Here is a 27610-nt window from a genome sequence, read left to right on the forward strand (position 1 = left end):
GGGATCGGAATGGCTAGTTTTTTTATTGAGAGAAGTAGTGATAGAAGATGGACCAGTGATGACATGGGCCTAATGGGCCACACCATACCAAAGTAAAGCCCAAAGAAAAAGAAACCAGATAACACATATGTCGTGCGAAAAAATTCCAATGCCAAAACTAAGGGTATAGAGATGGACTACCAAATAGTCCAACGTCATCATTATTTAAAAAATATAGTGATGCTGTTGATTGAAAATGACGTACCACCAACTAAGTTGTGGCTAGCCCTTTTTCTGCTAGTGTATATACATACAAAATTTCAGTAACATATATGTTCACATATGGTGTACACAAAAATAACAAATATGTAGATTGAGACAGTTTTTTGCTGTATTTGGGCCATGTTCTTTCTTTTTTGTGTAGCCTCCAAATAATTGTATTATTTAATGAACTTTATATATACCTAAAGAACATGTATATGTATCTGTAAAAAATCATTTGAAACTTTTACATAATATTTCAACTTTTTTCATATAACAAGCTACCTAGAGCCCGTCCTCTAAACTGCTGCACTCTTGATATCTCCTTTTTCTTCAGTTGTCTTGTGAACTGTGATCACTTTGTTTTTTACAGAGAACTATGCTCACTTAACTGATGAGATCTTTGTTGTGCCCCACTTAAACCTTTGCGCATCGTGGCTTTGCAACTGCAAAGAAACCATAAGCCCAACGAGAACACCTTTGCCTTAAACAGTCTAGTTTAGTATCGAAGATATGCTACTACTTCTTTTCACTTAGTGGCAAGATTGATTGCCACGCCACTTGCACTTAACTAAGGCAGTTATCTTAACTGTACCGGTTTTGCCGCTTTATACCAAAGCATGCATACCCGCTCGCTCTCCTTTCCCACTAAACACCACAAGCTAATCTTGTTTTAACCAATGTGGTCTCACTTTTTGGTCAAAACAGCTTCTTAATCTCCATTAGTGTTCAGCTAGTCCCTAATCAGTTGTTAATCTTCATTAATGTACGAATAGTCCCTCATCAGTTGTGCAAGAGGCAACACACTTTTTTATGGAAAGTGACTTGATTTAAAAGTGAGAGAACCCTCACTTCTCGAGCTAGCGTTTGAGGATGATAAAACCCCTGTAAAGCACATGCATAATTTCAGATACAGCTCCAAATTGGAGAATTCTCAATGTGCCATTGCTAAGGAGTACATTTTCTGAAAGGAGGTTGAAACCCCCGGCCTCTGCATCTGAAAATGCACATATTCATCTTTATTATATTATTCAGATGGAAGGAGCGAAACAACAAGATCTTGACAATGTGGAGCATAACACAGATTCGGTGCTGGGGCATATCGTTGATGAGCTCAAGCTCTGGGCGCTAGCTAGGGAAATCATCTGATGACGCGAGAGTAAACTCATGCCGTCTCCTACTCATTTTTTTCCTTTCTCTTTCTTTCCTTTTATGCTTGCATGGTCCTCGTGACAAGCAGTATCTTTGTACAGCTGGCATTCTTACATCGTTTCTTCTAATAATGAAATCGCAGTTCTCCTGCATTTCCTCAAACAAAATCTTTATTATATTATTCAATAGAGTTTGACAAAATAAATACATTGAGACGTGGGCACTTGGTCCTCAACCGTCCGGCTGGCCTACAAATCTGATAGACTGGTGTTATAAATTCCTTGGACAAACTATCCACCCTATGACAAGCACAGACGCAATGCTTACTGAGCAGATGTGGGATGCCCTCGAGGCGCCCGTCTCCCGGTATTTGTCTACCCATCGATGACCATCCCCCGGAGCTCTTTCTGAATGGGCACAGGCTCGAGATAACTCAGCCTTAGACGTATGACTCGAGTGCTGGCCCGACACCCATCCTTAGAGGCAGTAATAGAGGCGCCCCTGGTCCAAGCAGCCTTCGCATCGGAGGCCCACCTCTTTGGTGTCGGACGACTAGTATCCGCCGCGTCTCGTTCCAAAGAAAGGTTGGACCTTGACGATCGACAATAACAACAATTTCTACACCGTCGATGCCCTCTTGATAAATAACACTATCATGAGAGATGACGATAGTGTGGGAGTCCTTGGTGAGGCCGAGCTCACAATCGGGTCATGGGCGCCTGTTGGGGAGCTGAGGAGTTCAACTCAGGGGACCACAGTTTCCATTCCTGTTGAGACGAAATGAAAAAGCTAATCAGGTAGTTACATACCCTAATCTAGGGAAAGTGTCGGTGTCAAAACCAGCAGATCTCGGGTAGAGGGGCGAGCTGTTAGATCGGATCGATGGGTAACAGAAGAAGAACACACAAGGGATTTGCCCAGGTTCGGGCCCTTTCTATGAAGGTAAAACTCTACGTCCTGCTCTTGCTTATATTAAAAAGGTATCAAAGTATAGAGTTGATCTACCTCGAGATCGTAAGTTGTAATCTAAACCTTAAAGGTATGATGAATGGGTGTATGGATGGATGTAATATTCTATTGACTAGTCTGGCCTCAGCTTATATAAAGTATCGAAGGCCTAAGATAACAAGAGTCCTAATCGGATACGTCGATGGAGAGGAGTCCTTGTCTTGATCATCAAGTCTTGTGGGATCTTCCTCGTATATCTCATGGACTGCCCAAAGAAGCCCATTAGTGAACCGCCATGGGGTCCTTGACCCAATCCACCTAGTCGGGAGATGACGTGGTGAGTACCCCCTAGTCCAGGACACTGTCAATAGCCCCCTGAACCGATCTTCAAGTTGGGGACGCTCCTCGGTTCTTCCGAACTATTCTTCAATCATCGCTCTTGAAAGTTGGTTCAACAAATATTCCCATCTCCGATCTTGAGGATCTTGATGGGGTTATGTACCTAGGGTAGGGTCATGGACCTGATCCAAGTAACTTACCCCAGGACATCCTTAGAAGAGGTCGCCTTCTAGTCGACCAACGAGGATTCACTCGACTGGCCTGAAGGACTCGACCACGAAGACTCACTCGACCACCAGGAGGTCAAGAGGCACTCTGCACTGCAACGGCCGGTAATCAAGTAGACTTTATGATAGTAAAGGCCTTTATGTGGGGCGTTACCAGTAACGCCCCAGACTTAACTCACCTTAAACCCTCTCCTACGTGGGCTGGCTGGGGTCCTGGCGCACTCTATATAAGCCACCCCCCTCCACAGGCAGAAGGGTTCGGCACCTTGTAATTCATACATTCATAATCCACTCGACCGCCTCCGGGCTCCGAGACGTAGGGCTGTTACTTCTTCCGAGAAGGGCCTGAACTCGTACATCCTTTGTGCTTACAACCTCTCCATAGCTAGGACCTTGCCTCTCCATACCTACCCCCCACTCTACTGTCAGGCTTAGAACCACGACAGTTGGCGCCCACCGTGGGGCAGGTGTTTTAGCGATTTTGTGGAGAAGTTGCGATTCTTCCGAGTACTCTCATCATGGTGTCTGCTGGAGTTTTGGTCAAGGGTCAAGAGATCCGTCTCGGCACTCTCACCTTTGTCGCCGACGACTCCGCATGGCTCCAGGAGGCTCCACTCGACGTAGACGCGCTCCCCGTCCGCGGTGCGACGCATTTTCGCGCATGTGTCCGCGGCGTTCTGCTGCGGCAACCGTCGACCCAGTATCGGTCGGCTCCTCCATCGTCCACCCTCCCGGTCTCCCGCCAGCGCAAGCACTCAGGCCGGTCGAGGCTTCAGCGATGGGTGAGTCACGCGGTGGCTCGCCAATCGGCCACTACACAAGTTGCGGCAATCGAGCCCAACGAATCTCTCTACGGCTTGTTCGATCAGTCGACTGGCTCCGGAGAGACTGCATCCGAGTGCGGAAGCAGTGATCCAGCGGCGGAAATCTTGATGGTCGACGGGCCCCACAGCCCTCCTGGCTTCGCCCGTGGTGGTGGAGCAGGTGACGGCGGCGACCCTGCACGAGACTACGAAGAGTACCAGCCCGAGCCACTCGACTCTCTGCAAAGAGAAGAGCTTCGCCGCAGGAACGAGGATCCCCTGCGTATTCCCGTCGCAGGAGAAACCCCCGAGGCTCGTGCCTTGGAGGAGGCGCGTCTGGCCAATTTGGCCGAGCGCACTCGACTGGAGAACCTTCAGCGAGCACTCGACGAGCGCGCGCGGCAACGAGTTCCCGACACCAGTCGACGTCAACTCTTCCCGCCGACTCAGGTATATCGAACCCCAATTCAGAATTTAGCAGCTCCGACCCGCATCTCCACAACACTCGACCCAAAATAGGAAGAAGCGCTCATCCAGTTCCTCCGTGAGAACTGGGACATTTTTGCATGGAAGCCCGCTGACATGCCAGGTGTTCCCAGGGGACTGGCTGAGCATCGCCTAAGAGTCGACTCGTCTGCAAAACCGGTCAAAGAACATCTTCGGCGGTCCGCCGTCCAGAAGAGAAAGGCCATCGGTGAAGAAGTGGCTCGACTGTTGGCGGCAGGATTTATCCGAGAGATATACCACTCCGAGTGGCTCGCTAATGTCGTCATGGTTCCTAAGAAGGACAAGTCGCTCCGAATGTGCATTGATTTCAAGCACATCAACCGGGCCTGCCCGAAAGATCACTTTCCTCTCCCTCGCATAGATCAAATTGTTGACTCGACCGCGGGATGCGAGAGGTTGTCTTTTTTAGATGCTTACTCCGGGTACCACCAGATCCGTCTGTACGGGCCCGATGAGGTAAAAACAGCTTTCATCACTCCATTCGGGTGCTTCTGCTATATCACCATGCCATTCGGCCTCAAGAATGCCGGAGCCACATTTATGCGAATGATTCAGAAGTGTCTACTCACCCAAATCAGTCGGAATGTGGAAGCTTATATGGATGATATTGTTGTCAAGTCACGAAAAGGTTCCGACCTGCTCGCTGACCTCGCCGAAACATTTGCCAACCTCAGAAGGTATGATATCAAGCTCAATCCATCAAAGTGCACATTTGGAGTTCCTGGTGGCAAGTTACTCGGTTTTCTCGTTTCCGAACGGGGAATCGACGCTAACCCAGAGAAGATTGGCACTATTCTCCGAATGAAACGCCCTGTGCGAGTGCACGATGTCCAGAAGCTTACTGGATGCTTGGCCGCATTAAGTCGATTCATCTCACGACTCGGTGAAAAGGCACTGCCTCTTTACCGACTGATGAAGAAGGCTGACAAGTTCGAGTGGACTCCAGAAGCTGATGCAGCGTTTGCCGAGCTAAAAGCTCTGCTCTCCACCCAGTCGGTGCTTGCTGCTCCAATCAGCAAAGAGCCTCTGTTGCTCTACATCGCAGCCACAGGACAAGTCGTCAGTACTGTGCTAACGGTCGAGCGGGAAGAAGAAGGAAAAGCTCTCAAAGTTCAGCGCCCAGTGTATTATTTGTCTGAAGTCTTGACTCCATCCAAGCAGAGATATCCTCATTATCAGAAGCTTGTGTATGGAATATACATGACCACAAAGAAGGTTGCTCATTATTTCTCTGACCATTCCATCACAGTCGTCAGCGACGCTCCACTATCAGAGATTTTGCTAAACAGAGATGCAACTGGTCGAGTGGCCAAATGGGCGATTGAACTTCTTCCCCTTGATATCAAGTTTGAGGCAAAGAAAGCCATTAAGTCCCAGGCGATAGCAGATTTCCTCGCCGAGTGGATCGAACAACAGCAGCCGACTGAAGTTCACTCGGAGCATTGGACCATGTTTTTCGATGGCTCTAAGATGTTGAATGGTTCCGGTGCTGGGGTTGTCCTAGTTTCCCCCAGAGGAGATAAGCTCAGATATGTGCTCCAGATTCACTTTGATTCCTCCAACAATGAGGCAGAATATGAGGCCCTCCTATATGGGTTGCGCATGGCCATTTCACTCGGCGTCCGTCGCCTAATGGTCTATGGCGACTCTGATTTAGTGGTCAATCAGGTGATGAAAGAGTGGGACGTGAGAAGCCCAGCCATGACTGGATACTGCAGTGCAGTGAGGAAACTGGAGAAGAAGTTCGAGGGGTTGGAGCTCCATCATATACCCCGACTGAAAAATCAAGCAGCTGATGATCTAGCAAAGATAGGTTCCAAGAGAGAAGCCATTCCGAGTGGTGTGTTCTTGGAGCATATACACACTCCGTCAGTCAAAGAAGATCCTTTCACCGAAGAAACTCCGCAGCCCAAGAGCGCCACAGATCCGACTGAAGTTGAAGTCCCAGCGGTGGTCGACTTGATCATGGAGGTTTTGGTGGTCATTCCCGACTGGACGATTCCGTATGTTGCATATATCTTGAGGAAAGAGCTTCCGGAGGATGAGGAAGAGGCTCGACAGATCGTCCGTCGATCTAAGGCCTTTACCGTAATCAAAGGACAATTATACAGAGAAAGCGCGACTGGAGTCGGTCAGAAGTGCATAACACCAGAAGAAGGTCGACTCATCCTCAATGATATTCACTCGGGGACCTGTGGTCATCATGCGTCCTCTCGGACCATCGTGGCCAAAGCATACCGAGCCGGATTTTACTGGCCCAAGGCGAATGAGATGGCAAAAGAGATAGTAGATAAGTGCGAGGGATGTCAGTTCTACTCGAATATGTCGCACAAGCCTGCGTCAGCTTTGAAGACCATCCCACTCGTCTGGCCTTTTGCAGTTTGGGGGCTGGACATGATCGGTCCTTTGAGAACAGGACGAAGTGGCTTCACGCATGTACTGGTGGCAGTCGACAAGTTCACCAAGTGGATCGAGGCTAAACCAATCAAGAGCCTTGACACCGGTACTGCTGTTAGCTTCATCAGGGAACTAATATTCAGATATGGAGTCCCGCACAGCATCATTACGGATAATGGGTCGAACTTTGACTTAGAGGAATTCAGAGCTTTCTGCGACTCCCAGGGCACACGGGTCGACTACGCATCAGTCGCCCATCCGCAGTCGAATGGACAAGCAGAGCGAGCTAATGGACTGATTCTCAAGGGACTGAAGCCTCGACTGATGCGTGATCTCAAACACGCGGCTGGAGCTTGGGTCGACGAACTTCCATCTGTACTCTGGGGACTGCGGACCACGCCTAATCGGTCGACCGGAAGAACTCCATTCTTCTTGGTCTATGGAGCTGAAGCAGTCTTGCCAAGTGATCTTCTGCATAATGCTCCTCGAGTTGAAATCTACAACGAAGCAGAAGCTGAACAAGAGCGGCAGGACGCAGTCGGCCTTTTAGAGGAAGAAAGGGAGATGGCTCTGATCCGTTCGACCATCTACCAACAAGATTTGTGCCGTTTCCACGCCCGAAATGTGAGAGGTCGAGCCTTCCAGGAAGGGGATTTGGTTCTCCGAGTGGATCAGCACAAACCACACAAGCTTGCTCCTTCTTGGGAAGGCCCCTTCATCGTCACCAAGGTTCTCCACAACGGAGCGTACCGTCTTTACAACGTCGGGCATAATATCGACGAGCCCCGAGCTTGGAACGCGGAGCTACTCCGCCCATTCTACACTTAAGTTTTATCACTCGGATGAGTTGCAATAAAATACTTTTGTAGTTCATGGACCTCAAAATAATAGTGTCATAGTTCCTCCATAATTTCTGTCACTTTTTATTTTTGTCCAATAAAATTCCCCCTCGGTGGGTGACTTAGCTGCGAATCCGTTTCGCCTAAGTTTGTCAAAATCCTACCGAGTGGTGAGCCAGACTCTCACTCGGAGGCTTAGCTGCGAATCCGTTTCGCCTAAGTTATCAAAATCCTACCGAGTGGTGAGCCAGACTCTCACTCGGAGGCTTAGCTGCGAATCCGTTTCGCCTAAGTTATCAAAATCCTACCGAGTGGTAAGCCAGCCTTCCACTCGGGGGCTTAGCTGCAGTCCAAGGACTCGCCTAAGTTTATAAAAATCCTACCGAGTGGTAAGCCAGCCTTCCACTCGGGGGCTTAGCTGCAGTCCAAGCACTCGCCTAAGTTGTCAAAATCCTACCGAGTGGAGAGCAATCCTCTCACTCGGGGGCTTAGCTGCAGTCCAAGCACTCGCCTAAGTTGTGAAAATCCTACCGAGTGAAGAGCAATCCTCTCACTCGGAGGCTTAGCTGCAGTCCAAGGACTCGCCTAAGTTTATAAAAATCCTACCGAGTGGTAAGCCAGCCTTCCACTCGGGGGCTTAGCTGCAGTCCAAGCACTCGCCTAAGTTGTCAAAATCCTACCGAGTGGAGAGCAATCCTCTCACTCGGGGGCTTAGCTGCAGTCCAAGCACTCGCCTAAGTTGTGAAAATCCTACCGAGTGAAGAGCAATCCTCTCACTCGGAGGCTTAGCTGCAGCCTCGTGCTCGCCTAAGTTATCAAAATCCTACTGAGTGGTAAGCCAGCCATCCACTCGGAGGCTTAGCTGCAGCCTCGTGCTCGCCTAAGTTATCAAAATCCTACTGAGTGGTAAGCCAGCCATCCACTCGGAGGCTTAGCTGCAGCCTCGTGCTCGCCTAAGTTATAAAAATCCTACCGAGTGAAGAGCAACCCTCTCACTCGGGGGCTTAGCTGCAGTCCAAGCACTCGCCTAAGTTGTGAAAATCCTACCGAGTGGTAAGCCAGCCTTCCACTCGGAGGCTTAGCTGCAGCCTCGTGCTCGCCTAAGTTATAAAAATCCTACCGAGTGAAGAGCAACCCTCTCACTCGGGGGCTTAGCTGCAGTCCAAGGACTCGCCTAAGTTTATCAAAATCCTACCGAGTGGTAAGCCAGCCTTCCACTCGGGGGCTTAGCTGCAGCCTCGTGACTCGCCTAAGTTATCAAAATCCTACCGAGTGGTAAGCCAGCCTTCCACTCGGAGGCTTAGCTGCAGCCTCGTGCTCGCCTAAGTTATAAAAATCCTACCGAGTGAAGAGCAACCCTCTCACTCGGGGGCTTAGCTGCAGTCCAAGCACTCGCCTAAGTTGTGAAAATCCTACCGAGTGGTAAGCCAGCCTTCCACTCGGAGGCTTAGCTGCAGCCTCGTGCTCGCCTAAGTTATAAAAATCCTACCGAGTGAAGAGCAACCCTCTCACTCGGGGGCTTAGCTGCAGCCCTGTGCTCGCCTAAGTTACAAAAATCCTACCGAGTGAGGAGCAACCCTCTCACTCGGGGACTTAGCTGCAGTCCAAGCACTCGCCTAAGCACAGGCACCTTGCTCTGAACCTGCAAAAGACATTCCGAGCCGAAGGCAATCGTATTCAAGCACCAAATCCAAGTTTGAATCGACATCTAAAGGAACCGAAAGTGCTCAGGCGTCAAGCCTGTCAAGGTTTGTCGGTTACAATTTCACTCGGCATACCGAGGCAAATTTAAAGCGTCGAGCCAGAAGAAGTTTTTTACCCCTCCTGTGGAGGGCTGGAAGGTGCAACAAATTCATCAAGGTCAATCCCGTCGGCGATCCGAGTGGCAGCTGCAAGGAAAGTTTCCATAAAGGATCTGAAGTCGTGCTTCTTGGTATTGGCCACCCGAAGGGCCGCCAGCTTCTCTTCTCGCGCATCTTTGCAGTGGACTCGGGCCAGACACAGAGCGACATCTGCACCACACCGAGCCGAGGACTTCTTCCACTCCTGCACTCGACCAGGGATCGTGTTCAAGCGGGCCATCAGCGACTCAAGGTCATTCTGAAGTGTCTCCTCAGGCCAGAGCGTCGAGTCGATGCGAGATGTGGCAGCCTTCAGCCTTGCGAGATAGTCCACGACAGTTGCAACACGAGACTCCAGTCGGAAAACATCCATGGCAACTTCGTCGTTCACCGGAGAATTGACGGGGTCAAGGTTTGGCTCCAGTCGGCTGGTTTCTTCTTCAAAGTTTTGACAAAATTCTGCAAGGATGGTCACTAAGTCAAGAGGATGGTCGAATGGAAAAATCACAATTGGAAATGTCTGCCAAGCATAGAGGTTTACCTTCAAGCATAAGAAACAGCTTCTTGGCAAGTCCACTCAGGAAGGCCTCCAGATCAGTTTTCTTCCCAGTCAATTTGCTGACTTGGTCGGTCAGTGCAGCTTTATCAGTTTTCAGTCGACTGACCTCCTTGTTGGCAATCCCAAGAGCAGCTTTCAGATTGGTATTGTCTTGTTCGAGCTTGGTGACTGAAGCTAACTTCTCGTCAGCAAGCTTGATCTTCTCAGCTAGCTCAAGGTCTTTCTTCTGCTGAGCCTCCCTTACCTTACCTGCAAGTTACAGCAAGATCAGATTCTGAAACAAGCAAGGGGAAAAGCAGTCGTCAGAGTCTCACTAAACATACCTTCGGTCTCCTCCTTTGCCTTTGTCAATTTCTCCTGAACCAGCTTCAAGCTCAGCTCGACTTGAGTATGTTTTTGTTCCAGCTCTGAGTAGCGAGCCACAAGATCACAAGAGTTCTGCGAAGAACCAATCGACTAAATGTCAAAAATAATTCACTTCCGAGTGAAAAGGGAAAAACACACGTTTCTAAGACTACAGCCGAATACAAGCATTCGACCGTAGTCTCGGGGACTACACCCAGTGGGTGCACTCAGCGTGCCCCCACTAATCCTGTTGAAGAAAAAGTCGACCAGTCGACCTCAAAAAAAAAAGTGTGCGAGATGCATTCTCTGAGACTGTGATCAACTGCAAGCAGTCGACCACAGTCTCGGGGACTACACCCAGTGGGTGCACTCAGCGTGCCCCCACCGGTTTGTGAAATCCAGTCGACCAGTCGACTGACAGAAAGATTGACATTATAAAGCCTAAGGCCGACTGCCAGCAGTCGACCTTAGCCTTGGGGACTACACCCAGTGGGTGCACTCAGCGTGCCCCCACCGGTTTGTAAAATCCAGTCGACCAGTCGACTGACAGAAAGATTGACATCATAAAGCCTAAGGCCGACTGCCAGCAGTCGACCTTAGCCTTGGGGACTACACCCAGCGGGTGCACTCAGCGTGCCCCCGCTAACACGGAGTTTATTCGACACACCCAGTGGGTGATTACTATAAATTCCGGAAAAGAAAAGTTTTTGGTAGCATATCCAACAGAACAAACAGCGGTCGACTGACCTGGACATTGCTTTGGAGGGCAGAACTGGCGTCATAAGCTGCCTGGCTCGCGTCCCGGATGGTCTTCAGCTGCTCCATCATGAGTCCCGCCTGGCGTATCGCCTCCTTTGCTGCGCCAGCTTGGTCCTCCGGGACGTGGTGCGTCGTGAAGAGGGAGGGCTGCTGAGCACTCGTCAGTGGATTTGCGAAGGACACCGTGTGTCGAGTGGTGTTCTCTTCCTCCACAGTCAGAATCTCGGGCGCCGTCACGTCCTGAGGCACCTTACTGGCGGACGCTTTCCGACTCCTCCTGTGCTTCAGCGGCTCTTCATCCTCATCATCATCAGGAAGATTGATAACAGTATTGGGCGGAGCTGCGAAGAAGAATCAGGATCAGAGGTCGCGAGTCAGTCGACTAAAAACGGTGTTAAGAATACAGTACCTGGGTTCGAAGTTGCCGCATCCTCCATCTCGTGGTCATCGGCCCGGGCCGAGGTCTCAGAAGTAGCAGCACTGCAACTCCAAAGGATCAGTCGACTAACTTCAGCGTCGACCAGAAATAAAGTTCACACAGAATAAGAAAATATGAGCAGCACGGTTACCCTGATATGGTAGGGATGGACACCTTCATCTTCGGCAAGAGTTTGATCGGCTTCGACGAGGCCGCCCTGGGCTGCTTCGGCGCCTTTTCAGTCGGCGCTGGAGAGGTGGTCCTAGGGCGCTTGGTCGACTGCGTCGCAACCCCCTTGCCACGTTCAGTCGAAGGGTCGTGGACGAGCTTCGACCGCCTTTCCGAGCGCGGTGGCACGACCTCCTCCTCCTCCTCTTCCTCGTCCTCGACGTCGTCTTCATCACTGACATCATCATCATCGTCGTCATCGTCCTCTGCGACATCCGAGTCCCATTCCTCCTCTTCCTGGCTCTCGCCTCCGCTCGCCTCGCCCTCCTCAGTCGAAGCTTGTGCCCCATTGGGCATCGAGTACAGCTCGGTGAGGGCCTAACAAATGCCCAGACAAGAATCAGTCGACCAGTCGGCAGGATTAACAGAAATGAATACGACGAGGGCGCAGTGGAGAGCAGAGCAAGTGTACCTTGTTTGAGTCGCTGTTGTGGTCCAGTGGAGGAACCCTTCTGGCTCCGCGCGGGTTGTCCTTGTTTCCGGTGACGGCTGCCATCCATCTTTCCAGAGTGACATCGTCGACTGCTTCTGGATGGACTCTGGTCTCGTCTTTGGTCCCACAGTACAACCACATGCAGTGGCTCCGGAACTGGAGAGGCTGGATGCGACGCCTGAGGAAAACCTCCAAGAGGTCCATGCCTGTCACTCCCTCCCGAACCAACTGCACCACGCGCTCCATCAACATCTTCACGTCGGCTCTCTCCTCCGGAATCAGCTTCAGAGGGGAAGGCTTGCTCACTCGATCCATGGTGAACGGAGGGAGTCCACTCGACTGCCCTGGCGTCGACTGGACCTGGCAATAGAACCAAGTCGACTGCCAGCCTCTAACGGACTCGGGAAAGGTCATGGGCGGGAAGGTGCTCTTATTCCTCACCTGAATCCCCAGGCCCCCGCACATTTGGACAACTCGGGTTCTCTCATCACCGGGGCTCGCCTTCTTCACGGTCTGAGATCGACACGTGAATATATGTTTGAACAAACCCCAGTGCGGTCGACAGCCCAAGAAACCCTCACACATGGACACGAACGCAGCAAGATAGGCAATGGAGTTTGGGGTAAAGTGGTGGAGCTGCGCTCCGAAGAAGTTCAAAAAGCCACGAAAGAAAATACTTGGCGGCAAGGAAAACCCACGATCGACATGAGTGGCCAAAAGCACACACTCACCCTCTTCTGGCTGTCGCTGCCACTCCTTCCCCGGCAACCTCGCAGCTCCGTGAGGGATCAAGCCCTCGTTGGCCATGTCGAGGAGGTCCTTCTCTGTGATGGTCGACTGGATCCAGTCTCCTTGGACCCAGCCCTTCGGCAGGCGGGATCTGGACGAGGACCCTCCGCGGCTGGTGGATCTCCCCTTCGCCTTCTCCGACGCCGACGCCTTCTTGGCGCGCTCCAGCGCCGCCGTCTTCTCCTTGGCCATGGTCGCCGGAGAGATGCGCGAAGGGAAGTGGTGCGGGGGCGAGAGCGAGCACGCTGAGCAGGGAGGAAGGAAGCAGAGAGAGAGAGGGAGAATGCTGAGGCGCAGCACAGAAACCCTCGCCGGGCGCATTTATAAGGTCCCTTCCGAGTGGCTGACATGTGGGCCCGGTCGATCTAATCATATCTGGGAGCAGTTATGGAGACTGGATACGTGGCGAAAAAGGCGGCGCGAAGATCGAGGCATCTATGCCCCGTCCCATCCGAACGCCGCGGTCTGCCCCGCTTCGCGCGCGCCCCCAAATTTCGCATCCCGCGGAATCCGCGAGCAACAAATCAGTCCGTCAGACGCGGTGTTTCCGGCGACCCGTCGCTCGGAGATCGTCGAAGCCCGAAAGATCACTCGACGCAAAAACAGAATGGATCAAGTCGACTGAAGGCAAGATTGTTTCCTGTCGACAAAGGGATTCTTTGGTCCAGAACAGCGCACAACCGGAGCACAAAGATTAATCGGAAACGACATCAACTCCTTCTTCACTCGAAGCCTCAATCCATTCGGGGGCTAATGATGGGGTTATGTACCTAGGGTAGGGTCATGGACCTGATCCAAGTAACTTACCCCAGGACATCCTTAGAAGAGGTCGCCTTCCAGTCGACCAACGAGGATTCACTCGACTGGCCTGAAGGACTCGACCACGAAGACTCACTCGACCACCAGGAGGTCAAGAGGCACTCTGCACTGCAACGGCCGGTAATCAAGTAGACTTTATGATAGTAAAGGCCTTTATGTGGGGCGTTACCAGTAACGCCCCAGACTTAACTCACCTTAAACCCTCTCCTACGTGGGCTGGCTGGGGTCCTGGCGCACTCTATATAAGCCACCCCCCTCCACAGGCAGAAGGGTTCGGCACCTTGTAATTCATACATTCATAATCCACTCGACCGCCTCCGGGCTCCGAGACATAGGGCTGTTACTTCTTCCGAGAAGGGCCTGAACTCGTACATCCTTTGTGCTTACAACCTCTCCATAGCTAGGACCTTGCCTCTCCATACCTACCCCCCACTCTACTGTCAGGCTTAGAACCACGACAGATCTCTAGGGTGTATCTGAATAGTTCACACGTCAGGTATCTAAGGAGTTCATATGTCGGGTGTCTTGAGGAATCGCTTTAAATTATCGGCCTTTAGCAATGCCTTGTTATTTTTACACCACACTTTGGGTTTAAAGTTTTTCCCAAACGGTGGTGTACTCACGCTACCAAGCTCCAACACGAGACGATATCTGAGGTATCTTTTTGTAGCTGAGCTCCAACACCGGTCTACATCTGAGGTGTCATAGATTACCTAGGTCTTGAATGTTTTGAAGAATCTCAGCCGATCTTAATGCCGGAAAAGTCCTTTAGGGAGCCAGCCACTCGCATCCGAGCTTTACGCCAGACTGCTTCCGAGATGGTGCACCACCTCGGGCATGAGCTGATTTTTTCTGGAATTTATTTCCTATCAGTGTAATTTATTTACTGTCGAGATGTACAGCCAGTAGCCCTCAAGGTGTGTGTCAGCCTAATATATATCCGGGATGCACCTGAAGGATCAACAAAACCACTGATCCTAGTAGCCCCTGAGACTCAGGTCAATTCACGCCTGAGGATCAAATTCTTGCTCGACAACATACTTTAGGAACAAAAACACAGTGTGAAATAGCTCCTGAGACTCAGGTTGGGTGCGGCCGACCAACCTAAGGATCGTAATCTCCTTGGAAGTTGTTTTGCACTTTGATTTTTCTGCATTGATTCGTCAGTGCAGTAGCCCCCGAGACTTGGGTTGGGCAACATGGCCAACCCTCAGATCGTATCTCCTCGTTAACTAGTCTAGATATAGTGTGTGTTTTGCCAACACCGAGGTGCACACAGGAAAAATGTCGAGTTGCGGGTCAAAAAAGATTTCCCAAGCAAAACCATCACACGGAACACCTCGATCAAGAGGATGTCCCGCCTCTTGAAAGAAAAACATAAAATAGGTTAAAAATGTTGTAAGCTCAAAAAACTTATGCAAAAACTTTACATCTGAAGCAAATCTAGTTTTTTGGTGCCAATTCAAAAATTGGTCTTAAAATTAGTTTGTGCTTCCATCATGCTTTAACATGACACATCCAATCTCAAGAGTTCAAGCGGGTCAGCCTTCGGCTTCAACCTCCTATCCCAAAAGCGGAGTGCTTCTCAGGCCAGTTTAGCGAACTAAACTCAAGAAGCTTTAGAGAGAAACCAGAATATCCGGCTATTGACCACACACTACTTTCCAATAAGGGAGAAGGTACAATTACCTTATCAAGTTTTCTACTTTCCTCCCACTCACTTCTTTCGAGAGAAACTCCTTCTCTAGAAAGGATCCATTATCTTGCTTTAGGATCTGTGATAGAAGGTGTACCCAACAGTCTCCTTTGAGTATCCTATGAAGACATATTTCTCCTATTTGAGTTTGAGCTTATCGAGATGAAACTTTTTCACATAAGCATCGCAACTCCAAACTTTAAGAAACGACAGCTTAGGTTTCTTGCCAAACCATAGTTCACACGGTGTCGTCTCAACGGATTTAGATGGTGCCCTATTTAACGTGAATGCAGCTGTCTCTAATGCATAACCCCAAAACGATAGTGGTAGATCGGTAAGAGACATCATAGATCGCACTATATCTAATAAAGTACGGTTATGACGTTTGGACACACCATTACACTATGGTGTTCCAGGTGGCGTAAGTAGTGAAACTATTTCACATTGTTTTAATTGAAGGCCAAACTCGTAACTCAAATCTTTTACCTCTGCGATCATATTGTAGAAACTTTTATTTTCTTGTTACGATGATTCTCCACTTCATTCTGAAATTCTTTGAACTTTTCAAATGTTTCAGACTTTTGTTTAAGTAGATATACCCATATCTGCTCAAATCATCTGTGAAGGTCGGAAAATAATGATACCTGCTGCAAGCCTTAATATTCATCGGACCACATACATCAGTATGTATGATTTTCAACAAATCTGTTGCTTGCTTCATTGTTCCGGAGAACGGCGTTTTAGTCATCTTGCCCATGAGGCATGGTTCACAAGCATCAAGTGATTCCAAAATCCCATCAACATGGAGTTTCTTCATGCGCTTTACACCAATATGACCTAAACGGCAGTGCTACAAATAAGTTGCACTATCATTATTAACTTTGCATCTTTTGGTTTCAATATTATGATTATGTGTATCACTACGATCGAGATCCAACGAACTATTTTCATTGGGTGTGTAACCATATAAGGTTTTATTCACGTAAACAGAACAGCAATTTATTCTCTTACTTAAATGAATAACCGTATTACAATAAACATGATCAAATCATATTCATGTTCAACGCTAACACCAAATAACACTTATTCAGGTTCAACACTAATACCGAAAGTATAGGGAGTGTGCGATGATGATCATATCAATCTTGGAACCACTTCCAACACACATCGTCACTTCACCCTTAACTAGTCTCTGTTTATTCTGTAACTCCCGTTTCGAGTTACTAATCTTAGCAACTGAACTAGTATCAAATACTGAGGGGTTTCTATAAACACTAGTAAGTACACTTCAAAAACATGTATATCAAATATTCACTTTGCCATCCTTCTTATCCGCCAATCACTTGGGGTAGTTCCGCTTCCAGTGACCAGTCCCTTTGCAGTAGAAGCACTTAGTCTCAGGCTTAGGATCAGACTTGGGCTTCTTCACTTGAGCAGCAACTTGCTTGTTGTTCTTTTTGAAGTTCCCCTTCTTCCCTCTGCCCTTTTCTTGAAACTAGTGGTCTTGTCTACCATCAACACTTGATGTTTTTCTCGATTTCTACCTTCATTAATTTCTGCATTACGAAGAGCTTGGGAATCGTTTCCGTTATCCCTTGCATATCATAGTTCATCACGAAGTTCTACTAACTTGGTGATGGTGACTAGAGAATTCTGTCAATCACTATCTTATCTGGAAGATTAACTCCCACTTGATTCAAGCGATTGTAGTACTCAGGCAATCTGGGCACATGCTCACTAGTTGAGCGATTCTCCTCCATCTTTTAGCTATAGAACTTGTTGGAGACTTCATATCTCTCAACTCGGGTATTTGCTTGAAATATTAACTTCAACTCCTGGAACATCTCATATGGTCCATGACGTTCAAAACGTCTTTGAAGTCCCGATTCTAAGCTGTTAAGCATGGTGCACTAAACTATCAAGTAGTCATCATATTGAGCTAGCCAAACGTTCATAACGTCTGCATCTGCTCCTGCAATAGGCCCGTCACCTATCGGTGCATCAAGGACATAACTCTTCTGCGCAGCAATGAGGATAAACCTCAAATCACGGATCCAATCCGTATCATTGCTACTAACATCTTTCAACACAATTTTCTCTAGGAACATATCAAAATAAACACAGGGAAGCAACAACGCGGGCTATTGATTTACAACATGATTTGCAAAATACTACCAGGACTAAGTTCATGATAAATTTAAGTTCAATTAATCATATTACTTAAGAACTCCCACTTAGATAGACATCCCTCTAATCCTCTAAGTGATTACGTGATCCAAATCAACTAAACCATGTCCGATCATCACGTGAGATGGAGTAGTTTCATTGGTGAACATCACTATGTTGATCATATCTACTATATGATTCACGCTCGACCTTTCGGTCTCCGTATTCCGAGGCCATATCTGTATATGCTTGGCTCGTCAAGTATAACCTGAGTATTCCGCGTGTGCAACTGTTTTGCACCCGTTGTATTTGAACGTAGAGCCTATCACACCCGATCATCACGTGGTATCTCAGCACGAAGAACTTTCGTAACGGTGCATACTCAGGGAGAACACTACTTGATAATTTAGTGAGAGATCATCTTATAATGCTACCGTCAATCAAAGCAAGATAAGATGCATAAAAGATAAACATCACATGCAATCAATATAAGTGATATGATATGGCCATCATCATCTTGTGCTTGTGATCTCCATCTCCGAAGCACCGTTGTGATCACCATCGTCACCGGCGCGACACCTTGATCTCCATCGTAGCATCGTTGTCGTCTCGCCGCGCTTGTGATTCCACGACTATCGCTACCGTTTAGTGATAAAGTAAAGCATTACAGCGCGATTGCATTGCATACAATAAAGCGACAACCATATGGCTCCTGCCAGTTGCCGATAACTCGGTTACAAAACATGATCATCTCATACAAAAAATTTAGCATCATGTCTTGACCATATCACATCACAACATGCCCTGCAAAAACAAGTTAGACGTCCTCTACTTTGTCAAGAACCAATCTTACCTACGCATCAAAACCACAATGATAGTTTGTCAAGTTGGTGCTGTTTTAACCTTCGCAAGGACCGGGCATAGCCACACTCGGTTCAACTAAAGTTGGAGAAACTGTCACCCGCTAGCCACCTTTGTGCAAAGCACGTCGGGAGAACCGGTCTCGCGTAAGCGTACGCGTAATGTCGGTCCGGGCCGCTTCGTCCAACAATACCGCCGAACCAAAGTATGACATGCTGGTAAGCAGTATGACTTATATCGCCCACAACTCACTTGTGTTCTACTCGTGCATATAACATCAACATATAAAACCTAGGCTCGGATGCCACTGTTGGGTTACGTAGTAATTTCAAAAAAAATCCTACGCTCACGCAAGATCATTGTGATGCATAGCAACGAGAGGGGAGAGTATGATCTATGTACCTTATAGATCGACAACGGAAGCATTTGGTTGATGTAGTCGTACGTCTTCACGGCCCGACCGATCAAGCACCGAAACTACGGCACCTCCGAGTTTTAGCACACGTTCAGCTCGATGACGATCCCGGACTTCGATCCAGCAAAGTGTCGGGGAAGAGTTCCGTCAGCATGACGGCGTGGTGACGATCTTGATGTACTACTGCAGCAGGGCTTCGCCTAAACTCCGCTACAATATTATCGAAGACTATGGTGGAAGGGGGCACCGCACACGGCTAAGAATATGATCACGTGGATCAACTTGTGTATATCTGGGGTGCCCCTGCCTCCGTATATAAAGGACTAAAGGGGGGAGGCTGGTCGGCCAAGGAGGGCGCGCCAGGAGAGTCCTACTCCCTCTGGGAGTAGGATTCCCCCCCCCAATCCTAGTTGGAATAGGATTCGCGGAGGGGGGAAAAGAGAGAGAGGGGCCGGCCCCCTCTCCTTGTCCTATTCGGACCAAGGGAGGGGAGGGGCGCGTGGCCCATGAGGGGCTGCCTCTTCTCTTTTCCACTAAGGCCCATCATGGCCCATATAGCTCCCGGGGGTTCCGGTAACCTCCCGGTACTCCGGTAAAATCCCGATTTCACCCGGAACACTTCCGATATCCAAACATAGGCTTCCAATATATCAATCTTTATGTCTCGACCATTCCGAGACTCCTCGTCATGTCCGTGATCGCATCCGGGACTCCGGGTACATAAAAATGCATAAACTCATAATATAACTGGCATCATAACCTTAAGCGTGCGGACCCTACGGGTTCGAGAACAATGTAGACATGACCGAGACACGTCTCCAGTCAATAACCAATAGCGGGACCTGGATGCCCATATTGGCTGCTACATATTCTACGAAGATCTTTATCGGTCAGACCGCATAACAACATATGGTGTTCCCTTTGTCATTGGTATGTTACTTGCCCGAGATTCGATCGTCGGTATTCCAATACCTAGTTCAATCTCGTTACCGGCAGGTCTCTTTACTCGTTCTGTAATACATCATCCCGCAACTAACTCATTAGTTGCAATGCTTGCAAGGCTTTGAGTGATGTGCATTACCGAGAGGGCCCAGAGATACCTCTCCGATAATCGGAGTGACAAAACCTAATCTCGAAATACGCCAACCCAACATCTACCTTTGGAGACACATGTAGTACTCCTTTATAATCACCCAGTTACGTTGTGACGTTTGGTAGCACCCAAAGTGTTCCTCCGGTAAACGGGAGTTGCATAATCTCATAGTTATAGGAACATGTATAAGTCATGAAGAAAGTAATAGCAACATACTAAACGATCGAGTGCTAAGCTAACGGAATGGGTCAAGTCAATCACATCATTCTCCTAATAATGTGATCCCGTTAATCAAATAACAACTCTTTTGTTTATGGTTAGGAAACATAACCATCTTCGATTAACGAGCTAGTCAAGTAGAGGCATACTAGTGACACTTTGTTTGTCTATGTATTCACACAAGTATTATGTTTCCGGTTAATACAATTCTAGCATGAATAATAAACATTTATCATGATATAAGGAAATAAATAATAACTTTATTATTGCCTCTAGGGCATATTTCCTTCAGTCTCCCACTTGCACTAGAGTCAATAATCTAGTTCACATCGCCATGTGATTTAACAGTAATAGTTCACATCACCATGTGATTAACACCCATAGTTCACATCGATATGTGATCAATACCTATAGGGTTTACTAGAGTCAGTATTCTAGTTCACATCGCTATGTGATTAACACCCAAAGAGTACTAAGGTGTGATCATGTTTTGCTTGTGAGATAATTTTAGTCAGCGGGTCTGTCACATTCAGATCCATAAGTATTTTGCGAATTTCTATGTGAACAATGCTCTGCACGGAGCTACTCTAGCTTATTGCTCCCACTTTCAATATGTATCTAGATCGAGACTTAGAGTCATCCAGATCTGTGTCAAAACTTGCATCAACGTAACTTTTTATGACGAACCTTTTTGTCACCTCCATAATTGAGAAATATTTCCTTATTCCACTAAGGATAATTTTGACCGTTGTCCAGTGATCTACTCTTAGATCACTATTGTACTCCCTTGCTTAACACAGTGTAGGGTATACAATAGATCTGGTACACAGCATGCCATACTTTATAGAACCTATGGCTGAGGCATAGGGAATGACTTTCATTCTATTTCTATCTTCTGCCGTGGTCGGGCTTTGAGTCTTACTCAATTTCACACCTTGTAACACAGCCAAGAACTCTTTTCTTTGACTGTTCCATTTTGAACTACTTCAAAATATTGTCAAGGTATGTATTCATTGAAAAAACTTATCAAGCGTCTTGATCTATCTCTATAGATCTTGATGCTTAATATGTAAGCAGCTTCGTCGAGGTCTTTCTTTGAAAAACTTCTTTCAAACACTCCTTTATGCTTTGCAGAATAATTGTACATTATTTCTGATCAATAATATGTCATCCACATATACTTATCAGAAATGTTGTAGTGCTCCCACTCACTTTCTTGTAAATATAGGCTTCACCGCAAGTCTGTATAAAACCAAATGCTTTGATCACACTATCAAAGCGTTTATTCCAATTCCGAGAGGCTTGCACCAGTCCATAAATGGATCGCTGGAGCTTGCACACTTTGTTAGCTCCCTTTGGATCGACAAAACCTTCTGGTTGCATCATATACAACTCTTCTTCCAGAAATCCGTTCAGGAATGAAGTTTTGACATCCATCTGCCAAATTTCATAATCATAAAATGCGGCAATTGCTAACATGATTCGGACAGACTTAAGCATCGCTACGGGTGAGAAGGTCTCATCGTAGTCAATCCCTTGAACTTGCCGAAAACCTTTTGCGACAAGTCGAGCTTTGTAGACAGTAATATTACCGTCAGTGTCAGTCTTCTTCTTGAAGATCCATTTATTCTCAATTGCTTGCCGATCATCGGGCAAGTCAACCAAAGTCCATACTTTGTTCTCATACATGGATCCCATCTCAGATTTCATGGCTTCAAGCCACTTTGCGGAATCTGGGCTCACCATCGCTTCTTCATAGTTCGTAGGTTCGTCATGGTCAAGTAGCATGACCTCCAGAACAGGATTACCGTACCACTCTGGTGCGGATCTCACTCTGGTTTACCTACGAGATTCGGTAGTAACTTGATCTGAAGTTACATGATCATCATCATTAGCTTCCTCACTAATTGGTGTAGTAGTCACAGGAACAGATTTCTGTGATGAACTACTTTCCAATAAGGGAGAAGGTACAATTACCTTATCAAGTTTTCTACTTTCCTCCCACTCACTTCTTTCGAGAGAAACTCCTTCTCTAGAAAGGATCCATTATCTTGCTTTAGGATCTGTGATAGAAGGTGTACCCAACAGTCTCCTTTGGGTATCCTATGAAGACATATTTCTCCGATTTGAGTTTGAGCTTATTGAGATGAAACTTTTTCACATAAGCATCGCAACTCCAAACTTTAAGAAACGACAGCTTAGGTTTCTTGCCAAACCATAGTTCACACGGTGTCGTCTCAACGGATTTAGATGGTGCCCTATTTAACGTGAATGCAGCTGTCTCTAATGCATAACCCCAAAACGATAGTGGTAGATCGGTAAGAGACATCATAGATCGCACTATATCTAATAGAGTACGGTTATGACGTTCAAACACACCATTACACTATGGTGTTCCAGGTGGCGTAAGTAGTGAAACTATTTCACATTGTTTTAATTGAAGGCCAAACTCGTAACTCAAATCTTTTACCTCTGCGATCATATTGTAGAAACTTTTATTTTCTTGTTACGATGATTCTCCACTTCACTCTGAAATTCTTTGAACTTTTCAAATGTTTCAGACTTTTGTTTAAGTAGATATACCCATATCTGCTCAAATCATCTGTGAAGGTCAGAAAATAATGATACCTGCTGCAAGCCTTAATATTCATCGGACCACATACATCAGTATGTATGATTTCCAACAAATCTGTTGCTTGCTTCATTGTTCCGGAGAACGGCGTTTTAGTCATCTTGCCCATGAGGCATGGTTCGCAAGCATCAAGTGATTCATAATCAAGTGATTCCAAAATCCCATCAGCATGGAGTTTCTTCATGCGCTTTACACCAATATGACCTAAACGGCAGTGCTACAAATAAGTTGCACTATCATTATTAACTTTGCATCTTTTGGTTTCAATATTATGATTATGTGTATCACTACGATCGAGATCCAACGAACTATTTTCATTGGGTGTGTAACCATATAAGGTTTTATTCACGTAAACAGAACAGCAATTTATTCTCTTACTTAAATGAATAACCGTATTACAATAAACATGATCAAATCATATTCATGTTCAACGCTAACACCAAATAACACTTATTCAGGTTCAACACTAATCCCGAAAGTATAGGGAGTGTGCGATGATGATCATATCAATCTTGGAACCACTTCCAACACACATCGTCACTTCACCCTTAACTAGTCTCTGTTTATTCTGTAACTCCCGTTTCGAGTTACTAATCTTAGCAACTGAACTAGTATCAAATACTGAGGGGTTGCTATAAACACTAGTAAAGTACACATCAAAAACATGTATATCAAATATACTTATGTTCACTTTGCCATCCTTCTTATCCGCCAATCACTTGGGGTAGTTCCGCTTCCAGTGACCAGTCCCTTTGCAGTAGAAGCACTTAGTCTCAGGCTTAGGATCAGACTTGGGCTTCTTCACTTGAGCAGCAACTTGCTTGTTGTTCTTTTTGAAGTTCCCCTTCTTCCCTCTGCCCTTTTCTTGAAACTAGTGGTCTTGTCTACCATCAATACTTGATGTTTTTCTCGATTTCTACCTTCATCAATTTCCGCATTACGAAGAGCTTGGGAATCGTTTCCGTTATCCCTTGCATATCATAGTTCATCACGAAGTTCTACTAACTTGGTGATGGTGACTAGAGAATTCTGTCAATCACTATCTTATCTGGAAGATTAACTCCCACTTGATTCAAGCGATTGTAGTACTCAGACAATCTGGGCACATGCTCACTAGTTGAGCGATTCTCCTCCATCTTTTAGCTATAGAACTTGTTGGAGACTTCATATCTCTCAACTCGGGTATTTGCTTGAAATATTAACTTCAACTCCTGGAACATCTCATATGGTCCATGACGTTCAAAACGTCTTTGAAGTCCCGATTCTAAGCTGTTAAGCATAGTGCACTAAGATATCAAGTAGTCATCATATTGAGCTAGCCAAACGTTTATAACGTCTGCAACTACTCCTGCAATAGGCCCGTCACCTATCGATGCATCAAGGACATAATTCTTCTGTGCAGCAATGATGATAAACCTCAGATCACGGATCCAATCCGTACCATTGCTACTAACATCTTTCAACACAATTTTCTCTAGGAACATATCAAAATAAACACAGGGAAGCAACAACGCGAGCTATTGATTTACAACATGATTTGCAAAATACTACCAGGACTAAGTTCATGATAAATTTAAGTTCAATTAATCATATTACTTAAGAACTCCCACTTAGATAGACATCCCTCTAATCCTCTAAGTGATTACGTGATCCAAATCAACTAAACCATGTCCGATCATCACGTGAGATGGAGTAGTTTCATTGGTGAACATCACTATGTTGATCATATCTACTATATGATTCACGCTCGACCTTTCGGTCTCCGTGTTCCGAGGCCATATCTGTATATGCTTGGCTCGTCAAGTATAACTTGAGTATTCCGCGTGTGCAACTGTTTTGCACCCGTTGTATTTGAACGTAGAGCCTATCACACCCGATCATCACGTGGTGTCTCAGCACGAAGAACTTTTGTAATGGTGCATACTCAGGGAGAACACTACTTGATAATTTAGTGAGAGATCATCTTATAATGCTACCGTCAATCAAAGCAAGATAAGATGCATAAAAGATAAACATCACATGCAATCAATATAAGTGATATGATATGGCCATCATCATCTTGTGCTTGTGATCTCCATCTCCGAAGCACCGTTGTGATCACCATCGTCACCGGCGCGACAGCTTGATCTCCATCTTAGCATCGTTGTCGTCTCGCCGCGCTTGTGCTTCCACGACTATCGCTACCGTTTAGTGATAAAGTAAAGCATTACAGCGCGATTGCATTGCATACAATAAAGCGACAACCATATGGCTCCTGTCAGTTGCCGATAACTCGGTTACAAAACATGATCATCTCATACAAAAAAATTTAGCATCATGTCTTGACCATATCACATCACAACATGCCCTGCAAAAACAAGTTAGACGTCCTCTACTTTGTTGTTGCAAGTTTTACGTGGCTGCTACGGGCTTAAGCAAGAACCAATCTTACCTACGCATCAAAACCACAACGATAGTTTGTCAAGTTGGTGCTGTTTTAACATTCACAAGGACCGGGCGTAGCCACACTCGGTTCAACTAAATTTGGAGAAACTGTCACCCGCTAGCCACCTTTGTGCAAAGCACGTCGGGAGAACCGGTCTCGCGTAAGCGTACGCGTAATGTCGGTCCGGGCCGCTTCGTCCAACAATACCGTTGAACCAAAGTATGACAATGCTGGTAAGCAGTATGACTTATATCGCCCACAACTCACTTGTGTTCTACTCGTGCATATAACATCAACATATAAAACCTAGGCTCGGATGCCACTGTTGGGTTACGTAGTAATTTCAAAAAAAATCCTACGCTCACGCAAGATCATAGTGATGCATAGCAACGAGAGGGGAGAGTATGATCTATGTACCTTATAGATCGACAACGGAAGCATTTGGTTGATGTAGTCGTACGTCTTCACGGCCCGACCGATCAAGCACCGAAACTACGGCACCTCTGAGTTTTAGCACATGTTCAGCTCGATGACGATCCCCGGACTTCGATCCAGCAAAGTGTCGGGGAAGAGTTCCGTCAGCACGACGGCGTGGTGACGATCTTGATGTACTACTGCAGCAGGGCTTCGCCTAAACTCTGCTACAATATTATCGAGGACTATGGTGGAAGGGGGCACCGCACACGGCTAAGAATATGATCACGTGGATCAACTTGTCTATCTCTGGGGTGCCCCTGCCCCCCCCCCAATCCTAGATGGAATAGGATTCACGGAGGGGGGGAAAGAGAGAGAGGGGCCGGCCCCCTCTCCTTGTCCTATTTGGACCAAGGGAGGGGAGGGGCACGCGGCCCATGAGGGGCTGCCTCTTCTCTTTTCCACTAAGGCCCATCATGGCCCATATAGCTCCCGGGGGGTTCCAGTAACCTCCCGGTACTCCGGTAAAATCCCGATTTCACCCGGAACACTTCCGATATCCAAACATAGGCTTCCAATATATCAATCTTTATGTCTTGACCATTTCGAGACTCCTCGTCATGTCCGTGATCGCATCCGGGACTCCGAACAACCTTCGGTACATCAAAATGCATAAACTCATAATATAACTGTCATCGTAACCTTAAGCGTGCGGACCCTACGGGTTCGAGAACAATGTAGACATGACCAAGACACGTCTCCGGTCAATAACCAATAGCGGGACCTGGATGCCCATATTGGCTGCTACATATTCTACGAAGATCTTTATCGGTCAGACCGCATAACAACATATGTTGTTCCCTTTGTCATCGGTATGTTACTTTCCCGAGATTCGATCGTCGGTATTCCAATACCTAGTTCAATCTCGTTACCGGCAAGTCTCTTTACTCGTTCTGTAATACATCATCCCGCAACTAAATCATTAGTTGCAATGCTTGCAAGGCTTTGAGTGATGTGCATTACCGAGAGGGCCCAGAGATACCTCTCCGACAATCGGAGTGACAAAACCTAATCTCGAAATACGCCAACCCAACATGTACCTTTGGAGACACCTGTAGTACTCCTTTATAATCACCCAGTTACGTTGTGACGTTTGGTAGCACCCAAAGTGTTCCTCCGGTAAACGGGAGTTGCATAATCTCATAGTTATAGGAACATGTATAAGTCATGAAGAAAGTAATAGCAACATACTAAACGATCGAGTGCTAAGCTAACGGAATGGGTCAAGTCAATCACATCATTCTCCTAATGATGTGATCCCGTTAATCAAATAACAACTCTTTTGTTTATGGTTAGGAAACATAACCATCTTCGATTAACGAGCTAGTCAAGTAGAGGCATACTAGTGACACTTTGTTTGTCTATGTATTCACACAAGTATTATGTTTCCGGTTAATACAATTCTAGCATGAATAATAAACATTTATCATGATATAAGGAAATAAATAATAACTTTATTATTGCCTCTAGGGCATATTTCCTTCAAGAAGAATACACAAGGGATTTACGGTTCAGACCTTCTCTATGGAGGTAAAACCCTATGTCCTGCTCTTGCTTATATTGTAAAGCTATCGAAGTACAGAGTTGATCTACCTCGAGATCGTAAGTTGTGGTCTAAACCTTAGGGGTATGATGAACGGATGTACGGATGGATGTAATATTCTATAGACTAGCTTGGTCTTGGCTTATATAGAGGGCCCGAACCTGTCAGAAAGGTTCCTAGTTGTAAAAACTCACCGCCTGGACATGTTTGCTAGTGGAGAAGCCGTCGATTTGAGGTCCTTTAGAGAAATTCGATTCTCCACCTTTAAACATGGATGCCTGTATCACCTTGGGTGGATGGCCCCATGAAATCGATTTTTTGTCCAAAAGGACCACCTGTCGAACGCAATTGACAGAAAAGACCACCCCTGAGTCACATTGGCAAAACAGACCAGCTGGGTCGTGGCGGCAGGCGCGCCAGCCGACACGTGGCGCCTGCCGCCA

The sequence above is a fragment of the Triticum aestivum genome, chromosome 7A (genome assembly GCF_018294505.1).
Source record: "Triticum aestivum cultivar Chinese Spring chromosome 7A, IWGSC CS RefSeq v2.1, whole genome shotgun sequence".
Classification (NCBI taxonomy): domain Eukaryota; kingdom Viridiplantae; phylum Streptophyta; class Magnoliopsida; order Poales; family Poaceae; genus Triticum; species Triticum aestivum.